The sequence below is a fragment of the Paramormyrops kingsleyae genome, chromosome 25 (genome assembly GCF_048594095.1).
Source record: "Paramormyrops kingsleyae isolate MSU_618 chromosome 25, PKINGS_0.4, whole genome shotgun sequence".
Taxonomy (NCBI): Eukaryota; Metazoa; Chordata; class Actinopteri; order Osteoglossiformes; family Mormyridae; genus Paramormyrops; species Paramormyrops kingsleyae.
In genome coordinates this window covers 29,336,515-29,351,001 of record NC_132821.1, presented here as the reverse complement: position 1 = coordinate 29,351,001, position 14,487 = coordinate 29,336,515, and the positions used below count along the sequence as shown (strand labels likewise).

The 14,487-nt window shown below is 44.2% G+C and overlaps 1 protein-coding gene across 7 annotated transcripts in view; it reads left to right on the top strand.

Annotated features, from left to right (window-relative positions):
- LOC111853062 (receptor-type tyrosine-protein phosphatase delta-like) overlaps nucleotides 1–14,487 on the top strand; it is a 276,305-nt gene that overhangs the window by 72,947 nt on the left and 188,871 nt on the right. For all 7 annotated transcript variants that reach the window (XM_072707602.1, XM_072707597.1, XM_072707596.1 and 4 more), the window contains exons 4-5: nucleotides 5,242–5,313; nucleotides 8,067–8,159. The gene's annotated coding sequence lies outside the window, so the exon portion shown is untranslated. The remainder of the gene's footprint in view (nucleotides 1–5,241; nucleotides 5,314–8,066; nucleotides 8,160–14,487) is intronic.

Here is a 14,487-nt window from a genome sequence, read left to right as displayed (position 1 = left end):
AGCAGAGAGAGAAAGATGGGGCATGATAATATATGATACGACATTTATGGGGAGGGTTTTACACCTTGAGGTCAAATATAGATGGTGTATGATCCACCCCAGCTGATCTGTAATAATTCCAGCACCTCTGCTTAATTTTGGATGGTCTTCAGTTAGGAAATGCACTTGCACTGAAGTTACTCTTGCACTGGAAAGTAGGTCAGGAAAAGGCTGGCATTTGTAGTTTAACAGCGCCCACTAGTGGTTCCTTTTAATACAACCCCGGGAGCAAAAATGGAGTCAGTGAAGAGGTCGACGCACAGCTGATTCCGTCTGCCCATGTTTTATTCATTTATTATTATCAATGTGGCCAGAACTTGACACCTTTCAGTCTGGATGGCAAGATTTATTGTTTCTCTATTTACTCATTTGTTTGTTTGCTTGCCCGCATGTTTGTTTATTGCCAGTTCCAGAACCTCCTGGATATCTGTAATTTTGTAACAGTAAACATACCGCTAGACTTCTAAGGTTGTAATTATTTTATGACATTTGAAAGAAAAAAAAATCCAGCCAGCTAGTAATGGCTATTGCATAACTTTTAATGTCTGTCATTTACAGTGCATCTCTTGTTAGATACAAAAAGGGCGAAACAACAGATACAAATGATTGCATTCTGCAGTATCTGCACATTGTATTAAAGACACCAATGGGGTGAGCGATCTCGGAGTCGCAGGTTTGGAGGTAATCTGCTGGATTGTCTTAACGTACAATCAATGCCTTTCACTGACTGGAAGTGCTGATAGGTTTCTGGTTCCCTAATAGCTCATGGCCAGACGGCTGGGCTGCTGTAACCCTTAATGCGACTGTTACTTCCCACCCATGCTAAGGGCGGGTGAACCCACCGCAGAGATACGACATGTGGATGATGAAGATCTCGCTGGCCAGTCTATTATGATTCCTGTTGGGGATTGGGGATGGAAAGCGGGAGGAGGTGCGATTATAGGGAGGGAAGATGGGATTTTTTTTTGCTTTTGTTTATTGGTGGCTGACATTAGTGCCCTATCAGCACTGGCTTCGGTGGGGAGGGGGGGGGGGGGGGGGGGGCGGTTTACGCGGCTTAAATGTCACAGCAACAGTGACGCTGGGCTGTCAGAGACCATCAAGAGCGTCGTGATTGAGAGGCTGTGTTCTCGGGCGAGATTATCTCGTCTAGCCTGTAGGACTTTGGGATGCGCTCGGCGGCCGAGATTACAAGCTCCCGGAGACCGTGTGGATTTGTAAATTGTCAAAGGAGATACAGATTATAGCCGTATATCCTTCGCTTTTACCCCCTTTCGCTACGGTTCTTGTGCAGTTGCGTGATACTTGGAACTGAAAGGCAGAGATGGAAATCCGTGCTTCTGACAGTTCGGTGTCGTCTGAGGCGTGTCTGTCTCAGAGCTGAGTGAAACCACAGAGATTGTCGGGTCATCGCCAAGGCTTCCCCGAAGTGCTCTAACCTCCTACAGAAGTCGCAGGGTTCAGCTTTTACACCTGTTCAAGGAGAACCTTGAACATTGCAAATCTATAAACAACAGTATCGTGTCTACCAACTTAACCATGTTACTGGGGAGATCACTAGTCCCATAAACCAAAATTGGTAGTGTTAAACGCTCAGGAGGAAGAGGGACAGTCATGCATGTTTCTCATCCATGAGTCAATGCCATCACCCTGTCTACATCGACATATATGTGAGGTGTTGTTTATGAGTGTCGCTAAGATAGAAGCGAGTGAACAGTCCCTCTAGATAAAAAGCCTCGAGGTACAAAGTGTCCCTGAATTAACTGCCACTCTGTGTGATTCTCACGTTTCTGCGTCCAAATGCATGTCGTCTTAACACCCTGGGAACTGAAAGTACTTCAGCTTGGCGTTAGGTAACATTTAGCAAGTTTATTTCCACTGCACAGGACTGGCTTGTGTCCAGTCCCCTTCCACGCTGAACGTGATGACCAACAGGGACACGTTTTGCAAACGGTGTCCAGGGACGGCAGACGTGTTGTTCGATGAACCTGGACTCTCAAGGTTGACGATTTTGAGTCCCAGGAAGGTTCTTGTTCTTGATGCTGAATTTCGATTACTCCATTGAAATATATAGCTGGGTAGATTATCAACAATAGTGTGCGATAATAGTTATGTTATAATAATCAATAGCCTCCCTTCTATACCCTTGATAATCATCTCACTTAAGTGGTCAGTGTGCTGTTTGTCATGAGATGGTACTCCACGTTCTAACAGAGTCCTGAAAAGCAAATAACACCAGTGAAATTTTCAGCGAATTTCCAGAGAGCTTTTCTAAACGGAGGCTTGTGTACAGACCCCTGGCAGCTGAAACAGCTATTGTTCACAGCCCGCTAAGGAAGATAATGGCAGAGGCATTCGACTGCGACACAGATAATGAGCACGACCTTCAGACGTCAATAAGGTCTAGGATTTCGCTCATTGATCTTTTAAGTGCATATTAAAATTAAGTTAAAGTGGATCCAAAAGCGAGTTCCTAGCCAAACGCAGAATGTCTTGTGCCCGTTGTTATGTAAGCCTGTAACGTCACCTGGGATTAAAGCATGAAGATATTCCACATGCCTGTTTCATGTCCCCTGCATACTGAGAATGCGGGAGTCGCGATCCGGGGTCAAATCTAGGCCACCAGTTCACTGTTCCCCGTTTACTTAAAGATCAGTAACCTTTTTGACAGGGTAATAAATTCCTGTAAAGGCTGCAGAGGCAGACGTGGTACACGGGGCAGCTCTCAGGCAGACGTGGTACACGGTCGAGCTCTCAAGCAGACGTGGTACACGGTGCAGCTCTCAGGCAGACGTGGTACACGGTGGGGCTCTCAAGCAGACGTGGTACACGGTGCAGCTCTCAGGCAGACGTGGTACACGGTGCGGCTCTCAAGCAGACGTGGTACACGGTGCGGCTCTCAGGCAGACGTGGTACACGGTGCGGCTCTCAGGCAGACGTGGTACACGGTGCGGCTCTCAGGCAGACGTGGTACACGGTGCGGCTCTCAGGCAGACGTGGTACACGGTGGAGCTCTCAGGCAGTCGTGGTACACGGTGCAGCTCTCAGGCAGACGTGGTACACGGGGCAGCTCTCAGGCAGACGTGGTACACGGTGGAGCTCTCAGGCAGACGTGGTACACGGTGGAGCTCTCAGGCAGACGTGGTACACGGTGGAGCTCTCAGGCAGACGTGGTACACGGTGGAGCTCTCAGGCAGACGTGGTACACGGTGGAGCTCTCAGGCCAGGGTCAAATCCGCTCTGATTACAAACCTGCCTGGTGGCTCTTTCTCTGCAGAGTGACACCCCGCCCTCAGCGCAGGGATCTGATCTAATCACCCGAGATTCACGTTAAGCTGTGCAGCTCACTCTTTCACGCTCAATATTATGCTTATGTGCATTTTTTCCCTATACAGGATGCAAACTTAATCCACTGGGAAAAGGGAAATGCGGGTCTAGTAAAAATTATAATATTTAAATCATAATAAACAGTGCGTGAAGCCTTGAAAATTGTGGCTTTGCTTGTTTGCTACATAATGTAACCTGTGAGGTTTTTCTGGCTATGGTTCTCGGTTTGGACTCCCTGAGTCATGCTTAATCTCCATTCAGTTTAACAGAGAAGCTCTCAGTGGTCTGACGCTCAATACCTCAGGCATGGAAGAAAATCTGTTTATCATCCATATTTTCCAGAAAGGACTATTTATTTATCTGTTTTCCGCACAGTAATTCTGCAGCAGGCACTGCAGACGCTGTAGGACCGATTTTTACTAACTGTAATTGGCTTGGTCAGGGGCCGGTACTTCGCCTTCCAGCACGGCTCAAGTGGCTGGCATTTTCAAAGTCGTTAAACTGCTAAACAAGCTAATTAGCTGGTGTTGCTTGAGTGTACGGCGAGCGTGCATTATCTGCTGTCGCCAGATTAGAAACGTAATTTCCAGCCCTTCATAAGGTGGCAATCTGCCCAGTATTTTTTTTTTCTTAAAGAAATGGACGTGTTGTTGCAGAATATAAAGTCTGATGCTTTAACGAAGTGTAGCCTAGTGGTGATATGAAGCAGAGAAACCAGACAAGAGTGAACTTTATTCATCTTATAAACTCACATGATATACACCATTTTGATACAATGTTATGCAGAATAATAAACTACGTTAAATTAAAAGTCACATGGAGGTTTCTTGTAAACTGTGTGTGTGTGTGTGTGTGTGTGTGTGTGTGTGTGTGTGTGTGTGTGTGGCTCAGATCTTTTTCCTTTGACGTAAAGGTTTCCTGCAGATACTCCGCTTTCCTGCTGCAGCCCAAAGCTGCCGATCAGCCGAATTGACGTGTGAATCGCTCTTTATCGTTGTGTATGACTGTGTGGGTGATCTCGCGCTGGCCTGGCTATCTATCTGTCGGCGCCCTGGGCTCACTGGGCAACAACGTACCCCCCCCCCCCCAAGCCTGACCGTGACCCTGCGGTGACGAGTGCTTATGGAAGATAACATGTGACCTGGCTAAGTGTTTATTTGCTGGATGGAAATGAAATCATGTGTAAATGGCTGTCATTAGGAGAAAGTGTATCAAGCGGGTCCGCTCCTCCGGAGGTCGTGCTTCTTCCCGGTGTCAATAATGCCGCGGACTGCGAGGGAAACGCGCCCCGCTGATTGCATTTGCCCTCGACGCGTGAAGCTCAGCTCTTCCCGTCTCCGATTTGCTTGCGACAGTCCATTAAATCTTGCAGACACCCAATCAATTAAAGGCATTCAATTAAAGGGGGTGCCAGGGAAAAAATAAACAGTGCCTCTGCACGATGGTGCAAAAGCCCCAGTGATTAACCGGGCTGACGCAGGCTCTAATAAGGTGGCTGCGTTTACGGGCTCGGCGCCGTCACGCCCCCCCAACATGTTGCGCGTCGATGTGAGTACAGTTAGTGCTTCCAAGAAACATCCGGCATAGTTTCTTTCTTTGAAATCACCCATCAGTCTAGCGGTTAACACGCAGTAAATATTTCTGCATCGCGCTTAAATGCGTATGTGAAGTGTGCTGACATCTGATGTGTTCATTAATCTCTCCTGTACACGAGGCCAGAGTACATTTCATGAGCTCCCGGAGTAAAATTGCAGCTTTTTTGTCAAAGAGCAATGTGTAATTTTCTCTTTCTCCTCTCTTCCTCTTCTTCTCCTTTTCTTTCTTCTTCATCTTCTTCTTCTGCTTTCTTTTCTTGTCTTTTCTCGTCTGCTCCAGGGAGTCCGGAGGAGTCTTACGCTTTCCTTCTTCCAGTCTGAACGAGCCACTTAGACCATTCCCCCGTCACTGGTAAGATGATGGTCGTGACTGTACCCCTGACTTAGTTACACTTTATGTTTTTGTGCGGGATACAGAAATTATATTAAGATGTGAACATGATGTACTTAATTGAGACAAGGCGTATGGCAATTGAATGGGGATTTCATGAATGGTGACTTCAATATCCTATAATACAGATTTTCCCAGACATACAACCTATGCGACGTAACGATTCCCACATAGGACCAAGATTTAAAAAAAAAACAAAAAAAAAGTAAACATATGTAAAAAGTCATTATCCACATGCGACCATTTTGACCTGCGACCCCTCTGCCGGAACGGACCCAAGTCGTACATCGGGAATAGTCTGTAATTATACTTAATTTTTTAATCAGCCTAAACAACAGTCATTCATAACTCATACTTCTCTGTTAGTATCTCTGAGAGCATTTCATATGACTTTTAGTTTATTTAAAGTAAAATCACATTTCTTTTTAGCAAAATCTGTGCACTAAATTCTATCTACAGTAAACTGTCCAATCAGCACTTTTCTTTGGCTCTTGAACCCGACACCCTGGTAGCTGTATTGGGGGGGGGTGACTTCAGAGATCAATATCAGGATGGAAAGCCTCTTGAGATAGGAGCGGGGTCCACTGTAATTGGGATGCCAGATGACCCAATAGCTTGACTCTCGACGGAGCATAGGGTCGATACTGTTAAGTATATACCCTCTATCCGGGACTTATCGGGTTACCCAAAGTTTAAGGTTATTTCAGTCCTATATGTTACTTGGTACTTGTCTGGCATTTCAGAACTTCGTATTTCATAGCTTGACACAAGAAGAGCTGAGCAAGCTCTAACCGTAATCATAAGTAACCAAACAGAATATGAGACTTTTAGCATTTTTAGTTTTTTTGTTTGCAGTCACAGATTTTTATAAAAAAAACAAAAAAACGGTCCCCACAACATCAAGATAACACGTTATCATCATATTGTGGGGACATTTGGTCCCCATTATATAACGTGTATCTGACCCACACACACACACATCTGTGTATATATAGGTGCATCATGAAATAGAGCGTTTGTAAATCATATCTTATGTGACTGCAAGCCCTGTGATTACATTCAGGGGGTCGGGCGAGTTATTGATCAAAACCAGCACTGACATCCCAGGCTACAATCCATAAACGTGTGGTGTCAGAGCTGAAGATGTAGGGTGTCCTTCATCTGCAAAATAACATGACGTTAGCGTTATTTACCCCCGTCTGGCTGATTTATCTAAAATCTCCCTTAAGCGACAGGCTGCACGGGTTGAATGGCGGCAGACTTATGTGCTCTGTGAGCGCCTTTATCTACGGACGTCCCGTCGGCCAATCTCGTCCGCTTTCGGATAATTTCCGATGAAAGACCTTTCATTTGGCTTTGCATGTTTATGAAAAACCGTGGCGAGAGCACACAATAAAATGGGCAGGAACATGTTCGATAATTACACCAACAAGCCCACAGTGACAGCAGGTCAGTAGGATCAAGTGTATAGTAGTTATTAATATGTGTTTAAGCTTGTTTGTTCAAAACCAAAACTGTGTTGCTTGTGGTTGGATGTTAAGCAGAGTTTAACAATACTTTATTTAGTGTTGCATATTGCCATTTCTGTTTCTTAATATATAATGAAATGAGTGAATTGAAATGAAATGACGAAATGAAATGGCTCTTTATTCGCCCATTGTACAGGTAGCGTACACTGGAATGCTAAAAATGATACTGATTGTATTATTACCCATCTATAAATATTTATAATTTTACGTATACATATCATTATTTTAAACTGAGATTTCAGACAACTTCTTCCAGCCACTATTCAAATGAGTCTCTAATTGTAAAATTGCTTGATAAGTAGCGTGTTGTGCACTTACTTGAAAGGACTCACATTGCCGAGGTGATTTAAATTCAGGCCGTATCCGCAGCGTGCGAGAGAGCCCGGCAGCACAAGTGCTGCATTATGAGGCTCGGAAATAATTGTGAGGTCGTCGTGAAAGTCTTCAATGGGTCGTTTTAGTCCCGCCGTATATAAATTGGCGCGCGGTGCCTTCGCTGCCAAATTAAGCTCCGCTCACATAATTGACTTCGCAGAGCGGAGAGGAGAGCTAAATGCTAATGTAAATGCAATTTAGGTGTCTGCGTAATGAGGGAGTTCAGCCCGAACTGCGTTTGCTGGCCGCGTCTAAGATTTACAGCAGAAGACTCTAGCGGACTAATTTTGCAGAATCATACGGCGTGCGCCCAGTATTTGCAGTAAGTCTCCCCCCGTAATGATCCCATCCGGAACAGCTCCGGCCGTTTGTCCGGGTGCCCGGTGTCTCTGAGAATCCCCACCCGCTGTCTCTGAGCGGCCGTTAACTAGGCGGGCTGCTGTTGCCTGCAGAGGTCAGCGTGGGACAGGAAGTGAGGTGACGCTAACAAGGGCACCGTTCAGGGGGTCATGCTGGGAGGGCAGCCTAGACAGGGGGGGGGCAGGGTAAACAAATTATCGTAACATGTCCCTGTGGCACATGCAGTTTGAATCACGCTGCTGGCTACGGCAAAAATAAAAAATAAATAAATAAAGATCCAGAAATCATTTCCATTAATCATACACAGTTCTGTTATAACAACCCCTGTGGATCTTCTGTAGAAGGTAAGGCGAAGGTGTTTGAAAGTGCTTACGGTTGGTTTTCTCTGGGTTAAACTCACCGCCATTTTTCGCTAAATAACCGAGATCGGACCTTTTGTTTGTTTTCCAGGTTAGCGATGCGCTAGACTTGTGGCTCAGCCGTGACAGACGAGAGCACCTGGCAAGTAGACTGATGGCACCTGCGTGAACTTGGGAGGAAACGGTGAGATAACTGCAGCTCCTCGCACATCCTTCTCTCATTCAGAGCGTGAATCCGCCCTGCAAGCTAATTAAAAATACAACAGCGAGCTCATAAGTGCCGAGCTCTGTCTTCCTGACACGGTTTTTATATTCAAAGTGACAGGTGAACACACTTCTGCCTGACGGAAAAAAAAAAAAGCCCTAAAAGCGTTGTTTGCGAAGACTTCCTGAATAAATAATCCGACGCCTATCTAAAGACATTTACACGGCACGAGATTTCACGGTTGTTTAAAATTTCATGACTAAACGGGAGGCTGGCCGTATTTATATGTGAAGCGTAATTAATAATGGAAAGCCTCTCTGGGTGATGTTGTTACCGAGGCAAAATGGCCCCTCAGCCTCCATACTCACGGGCCGGACCACAGCCCCTTGGACGGCACGTCGAAAGGCGAGCTGCCAGGGAGGTCTCACCTACCAGAGAAGATAACGGCGTACCTTTAGGCAACCTTCAGGCTAACGATGAGAGATTACAGCGCCGTCCTCTGGATTATTCCTCTCAGAAGTTAGAACTGGTGAAACGAGTCTCTGAGATGTCTGATCTTTCCCAGTTCGTTCATGTCGGTCCACGTGTGGTTATTTCCTGTTATATTGCCTACCTCCGGCTGAACGTCATACCATTATTTCACGAGCATTTGACACCAAAAATGTTACGATTCAACCCAGATTTCATTAGAATACAATGATTATATGTCTGATGCGTTTTTTTCTTATTGACATCGTAGTTTTTGTAATAACTAGCTTCTTTACGTGCGTATGAAGTCGCTCTGTGGGCAGTTCTAGGGCTCTGGGGCTGGGGGTTTCTCCCGGAGTTCAAAGGCAGGCAGCTAGGTTAATTGGCAGCTGAAAATGGCTCAAGGTGTGACCGTCCCCTGCGACGGAGCCCCGGAGCCTCGGGGATGTCCCTCACCTCACACCCTGTGTTTCCTGGGACACACTGGGGGCCCCTACTGACCCCAACCTGGATAAGTGGCTGGAAGATGGATGGTTTACTTCCATTTAACACCATTTCTCTTATCTTTTTCGCGATAACCAAAGTGAAAGTGTTTGACTGCGTTCCATTTACCCTGGAGGTCGGAAGTCGCAGCTGGGAATGACGTCACACCCAAGTTAACCATTTATCAGTATCAGGGACCTGTTTCAAGAAGCAGGATTTCTTGCTTAGCCAGATAAGTTATCAGACTTAAAAGCCATTTCAACTGGGGTAAATTATCTTTGTTCACCTACATGTAGCCCAGGCTACCTTAAATCCGACAAGTTATCTGGCTAAGCAAGAAATCCTGCTTAATGAAACGGGTCCCAGTTGTAGCCCAGTTCACTGTTAACCATTGTTAGCAATATCAGTTCTTGACAACACATTACACTGTATTTTGTGCATAAACACACCATAGCGACTTGTCCAGGGATAGCGGTCGGACAGTACTGTGTGTACGACCGATTTAATGAGCCACAAATAAGACGCAAATGTTAATAAACAGTATAAAACTTAAACTTCTGTTGATAGTTTGCAGCCATGTTAAATTCAGTGGTCGACGTTGGGTAGATTCCTCTCAACTTTCGGAATTCCGACTTAAGGGGATGTTCCAGTTGAAATTTCTGACTAGCGTAATTATCAAAAAACACAATGCTTTGCTAAAGAACTATTTGTTGTAAATGTAAAGATTTAAATATATAAATCCACTCAAATCCAGGACAGATATTACTTGCATCTTCAAGCCTTGCATAAGGCTTTGATATCATTTCATTGTTGTTGTGTGATTCTATGCATTTTAAGTTGCTCTCTGAAATCGCATATCACACTCACTGCACGGGAATCACACTCACTGCACAGGAATCACACTCACTGCACGGGAATCTCTCCAGTCAGGATGGCCCAATAACATTTAACATTTAAATTAAAATGAAAAAATTTAGCATTTCAGTTTAACACCGAAATGGAGGAGAAGAGCTTATGAAAAGTTAAAAAATCTGATTTTGTCTGTCCTGGGAATTGGGAGGAATTGTGGGAGACCACGTTTTTTTTTTTTGGGGGGGGGGGGGGGGGATTATTTTCATTACATGCATGAAGAACCAGTGTTCGGAGAGGTACTTGAAGATTCGAGGAGGTTCTTGCATGGCCACTTGCTGCCAGGTCAACGACATGGGAGGGGGTTTCTAGATCTTCCCTAAGAATTTGACGTTAAAACGTTCTGACTGATAATTTATCGTCTCATACTGTAATTTCTTGATTTGTATCTCTTCGCATCACTTGAGTCAAATGAGAACAGAATGAATAAACACAAAGGTGTCGACAAGCAGTGCGATTTGCAAACGCTGATTTCTGGCGCCTTAATTCCACCTCCGAACGCCTCCCGAATCGCGGCCGTCAGAGGATTACCCATCCGAGGAAAACGGACCCTGAGCAGAGTAATGAGAATGCGTTCCTGATAGTCCCCCCGTCTCGTGTGATTTATATGATGCAAGCTGGGGCGAGTCGTGTTGGACGGCATCACACGGTGACGGACCTTCTGGGGGCAAACTGGCATCTGGTTGAAACTTGAATCACCGTGAATGGAGGAGTGATGCTCTTCAGCTGGTCACATTGCATTTGCTGCGTTTTCCTTCTGACATACAAACTTCTAATGAGTAGCAGGACTATAATACACTACCTTGAAAAAGTATTCATACCCCTTGAACTTTTCCAAATTCTGTCACGTTACAACCACAAACTTAAATGGATTTTATTGGGATTTTATGTGGTAGACCAACACAAAGTAGCACATAATTGTGAAGTGGAAAGGAAGCATGGTTTTCAAAATGTTTCACAAATGAAAATCTGAAAAGTGTGGCGTGCATTTGTATTCAGTCCCCTGTACTCTGATACCCCTAAATACAATCCAGTGTAACCGATTCTTCAGAAGTCACCTAATTAGTAAACAGAGTCCACCTGAGTGTAATTTATTCTCAGTATAAGTACAGCTGATCTGTGAAGGCCTCAGAGGTTTGTTGGAGAATAATAGTGAACAAACAGCATCATGAAGACCAAGGAACACACCAGACAGGTCAGGGATAAAGTGGTGAAGTTTAAAGCAGGGTTAGGTTATAAAAAAATATCCCAAACTTTGACCATCACACGGAGTACAGTTCAGTTCATCATTTGAAAATGGAAAGAGGAAGGCACAGCTGCAAACCCCCCAAGACATGGCCGTCCACCTAAACTGACAGGCCGGGCAAAAAGAGCACTAATCCGAGAATCAGCCAAGAGACGCATGGACTGGAGGAGCTGCAGAGATGCCCATGTAGGGGATACAGCAATCATGTAGAAGAAGGAGCTCCGGTCAGATGAGACCAAAGTGTAACTTTTTGGCCTAAGTGCAAAATGCTATGTGTGGTGGAAAGCTAACACTGCACATCACCGTGAACACACCATCCCACCCTGAACACACCATCCCACCGTGAACGATGGCGGTGGCAGCATCCTGCTGTGGGGATGCTTTTCTTCAGCAGGGACAGGGAAGCTGGTCAGAGTTGATGGGAAGGTGGATGGAGCTAAATACAAGGCAATCCTGGAAGAAAACCTGTTAGAGGCTGCAAAATACTTGAGATTGGGGCGGAGGTTCACCTTCCAGCGGGACAACGACCCAAAACATACAGCCACAGCTACAATGGAATGGTCTAGATCAAAGCATATTCATGTGTTAGAATGGCCCAGTCAAAGTCCAGACCTAAATCCCATTGTGAATCTGTGGTAAGATTTGGAAATTGCTGTTCACAGACGCTCTCCATCCAATCTTACTCAGCTTGAGCTATTTTCCAAAAAAGAATGAGCACAAATTGCAGTCTCTGGGTGTGCAAAACTGGCAGAGAAATACCTCAAAAGACTAGCAGCTGTAATTGCAACGAAAGGTGGTTCTACTAAGTATTCACTCGGGGGAGTGAATACAAATGCACGGCACACTTTTCAGATTTTTACTTGTAAAAAAATTGGAAAACCACATATCATTTTCTTTCCACTTCACAATTATGTACTACTTTGTGTTGGTCTACCACATAAAATCCCAATAAAACACATTTAGGTTTGTGTTTGTAACGTGACAAAATATGGAAAAGTCCGAGGGGAATGTTTACTTTTTCAAGGCACTGTAATACAAGCTATAACTGGATCTGTTCCGTAGTCCATGGTGCTTCTACTTCGCATACAGTATCAGTCAGAAGTCTGGATACACCGATCTGTTGTTTTTCAACAAGATAATGAGCCTAAGCACACGTCGAGGTTATGTAGTATGATCTTGTGAAGAAGGAAAGACATGGAGTGCTGAGACAGATGACCTGGCCTCCACAATCCCTCCGACCTAAACCCCATACAGCTGGGTTGGGATGAGTTGGATCGAAGAGTAAGAGCAAGGTAGCCAACTTGTGCCCAGAACTTGTGGAAGCTCCTTCAGGACTGTTGGAGAAGCATTCCAGGTGGCTACATCTGGTTGAAAGAATGACGAGTCTGCAATGCGGACATCGAAGCAAAAGGCGGCTGTTTTGAGGAATCCAGAATTTAAGAAAATTTGAGATGTTGAACACTTGTTGGTTGTTGCAATATTTGATACGTATTACTTCATTGCCTCATGGCCTGTTTCTCTAAGGTGAGTAACATAGCTAAAATTGAGACATATGCATTAAGTCAGGTGTGTTCGGACATTTGACTGGTACTGTAGGTGTCAGTGCCCACTGATGGACTGGCATCCCATACAGCGAGGGTCCTATGCCCTTTGCTGGCTGGCAGAACCCCCCCTTAACCAGGATAAGCATTTATGTTAGATGCTATGACAGATGGCTCTGCTCAGTTTAGTAGCTGTACAGGGCAGTTTGACATTTCTGAGACACATTTTCTCGGAGTCAGGATGTGTCTCTCCGTAGGTATGAAAATGATGTTTAAAACCAGGTTGTCAAAGTTAAAGCGGCATTTCTGAACCTAGTGTGTGACCGATTCAACTAAAAGCCTCTGGTCTTTTCCAGAAGCGCCCCGAGGGACTGAAAATGATGTTCAGGAAAGGAAAGTCAAACGAAAAGTGCATCTGTTTCATTTGGCCCCGAACTTGTAAAGCACATAAAAATGCATTATTAAAGACGGGGCAAGAAACGTGGTACGTGGTTTTGCTGGGTGTAATCTGCCAAAAATACCTTACTGGTGCCTTAAATTCTGCCATGACCTCACAGAGGAAACAAAAAAGATTATAAATTTATGGTGTCTGACAGTATGTGAGTATCTATAAAATATTTGTACATTAATAAACGGAAATTTGCTTTATGTAATATTAATTTTGCCTTTACCTTTAAAACTAGCTTTCAAATGCCTTCGTTGCCACTGTGTGTCGCACATTGTTCTTATTTAGGCTACAAATTGGTTTATTCTGCATATTTTATACCATTTTAGGGTAAAATAAAAATAGTTGCCCTATTATACTATTGCATGGCTACTCCCATAGTATCAATGAATCGTTTCTGTCGTTTCAGTAAAAGTAAATCTTGTGAAGGAATAGCATGTCTTTGTAAGTTGATGTTTTAATTAAATTTTCTGATGTTTGTTTATGGTGTGAAAGTGTCAGTATCACTTTACTTGATGGGGCACAAATACTTAATAATAACTCAGTTACTACTGAAGTACAAATTATGAACAAATATAGTTGCTACTTCAGGTAAAAGATGCATCACGATTCATGACATCAACATATCAGTATTTCACTCGTGTTATTCATTACTTGTTCATTCAATAGTTCCTTAAAAACTCCTTGAGCAGTGTTACAAGTAAGTATAGTAACTGCTTGAGATAAAACATGAGTCATGATTCATTAATGATGAATTAACATGAGGTCAGTATTTAACTTAAGTTTGTGGTTAATTAATATATAAGTAATAGTGTAACTATATCATTTGTGCCCCATCAAGTAAAGTGTTATTCCACAAAGTGTCTATAGCAGTGACATTATTGTAAGGTTGTATATAACATAGTAGTTAAACTGGGCTTGTCAGCTGTGTGACACTGGCAGGCTGAAATGCAGTGCCGCAGTGCCTCTGGTGACCAATTCTACCTATTATGTCCCTATTTTTAAATTTTGCGGCTTCACGTGGGAGCATTTTTTATACATTTACTTTCTTCCTGTTCAGACAATCTACCTATTGGATGGATTCATAAGACCCTTATGCTAATGGTACATTTACTGAACTTCCCCTGAACACGCAGTCCTGCTAGATATTTGCCGACAGCGCAAAAAGAAGTAGCGGCGAAATTAAAGTGGCGTGGAGACGTGGTAGAATGTCCC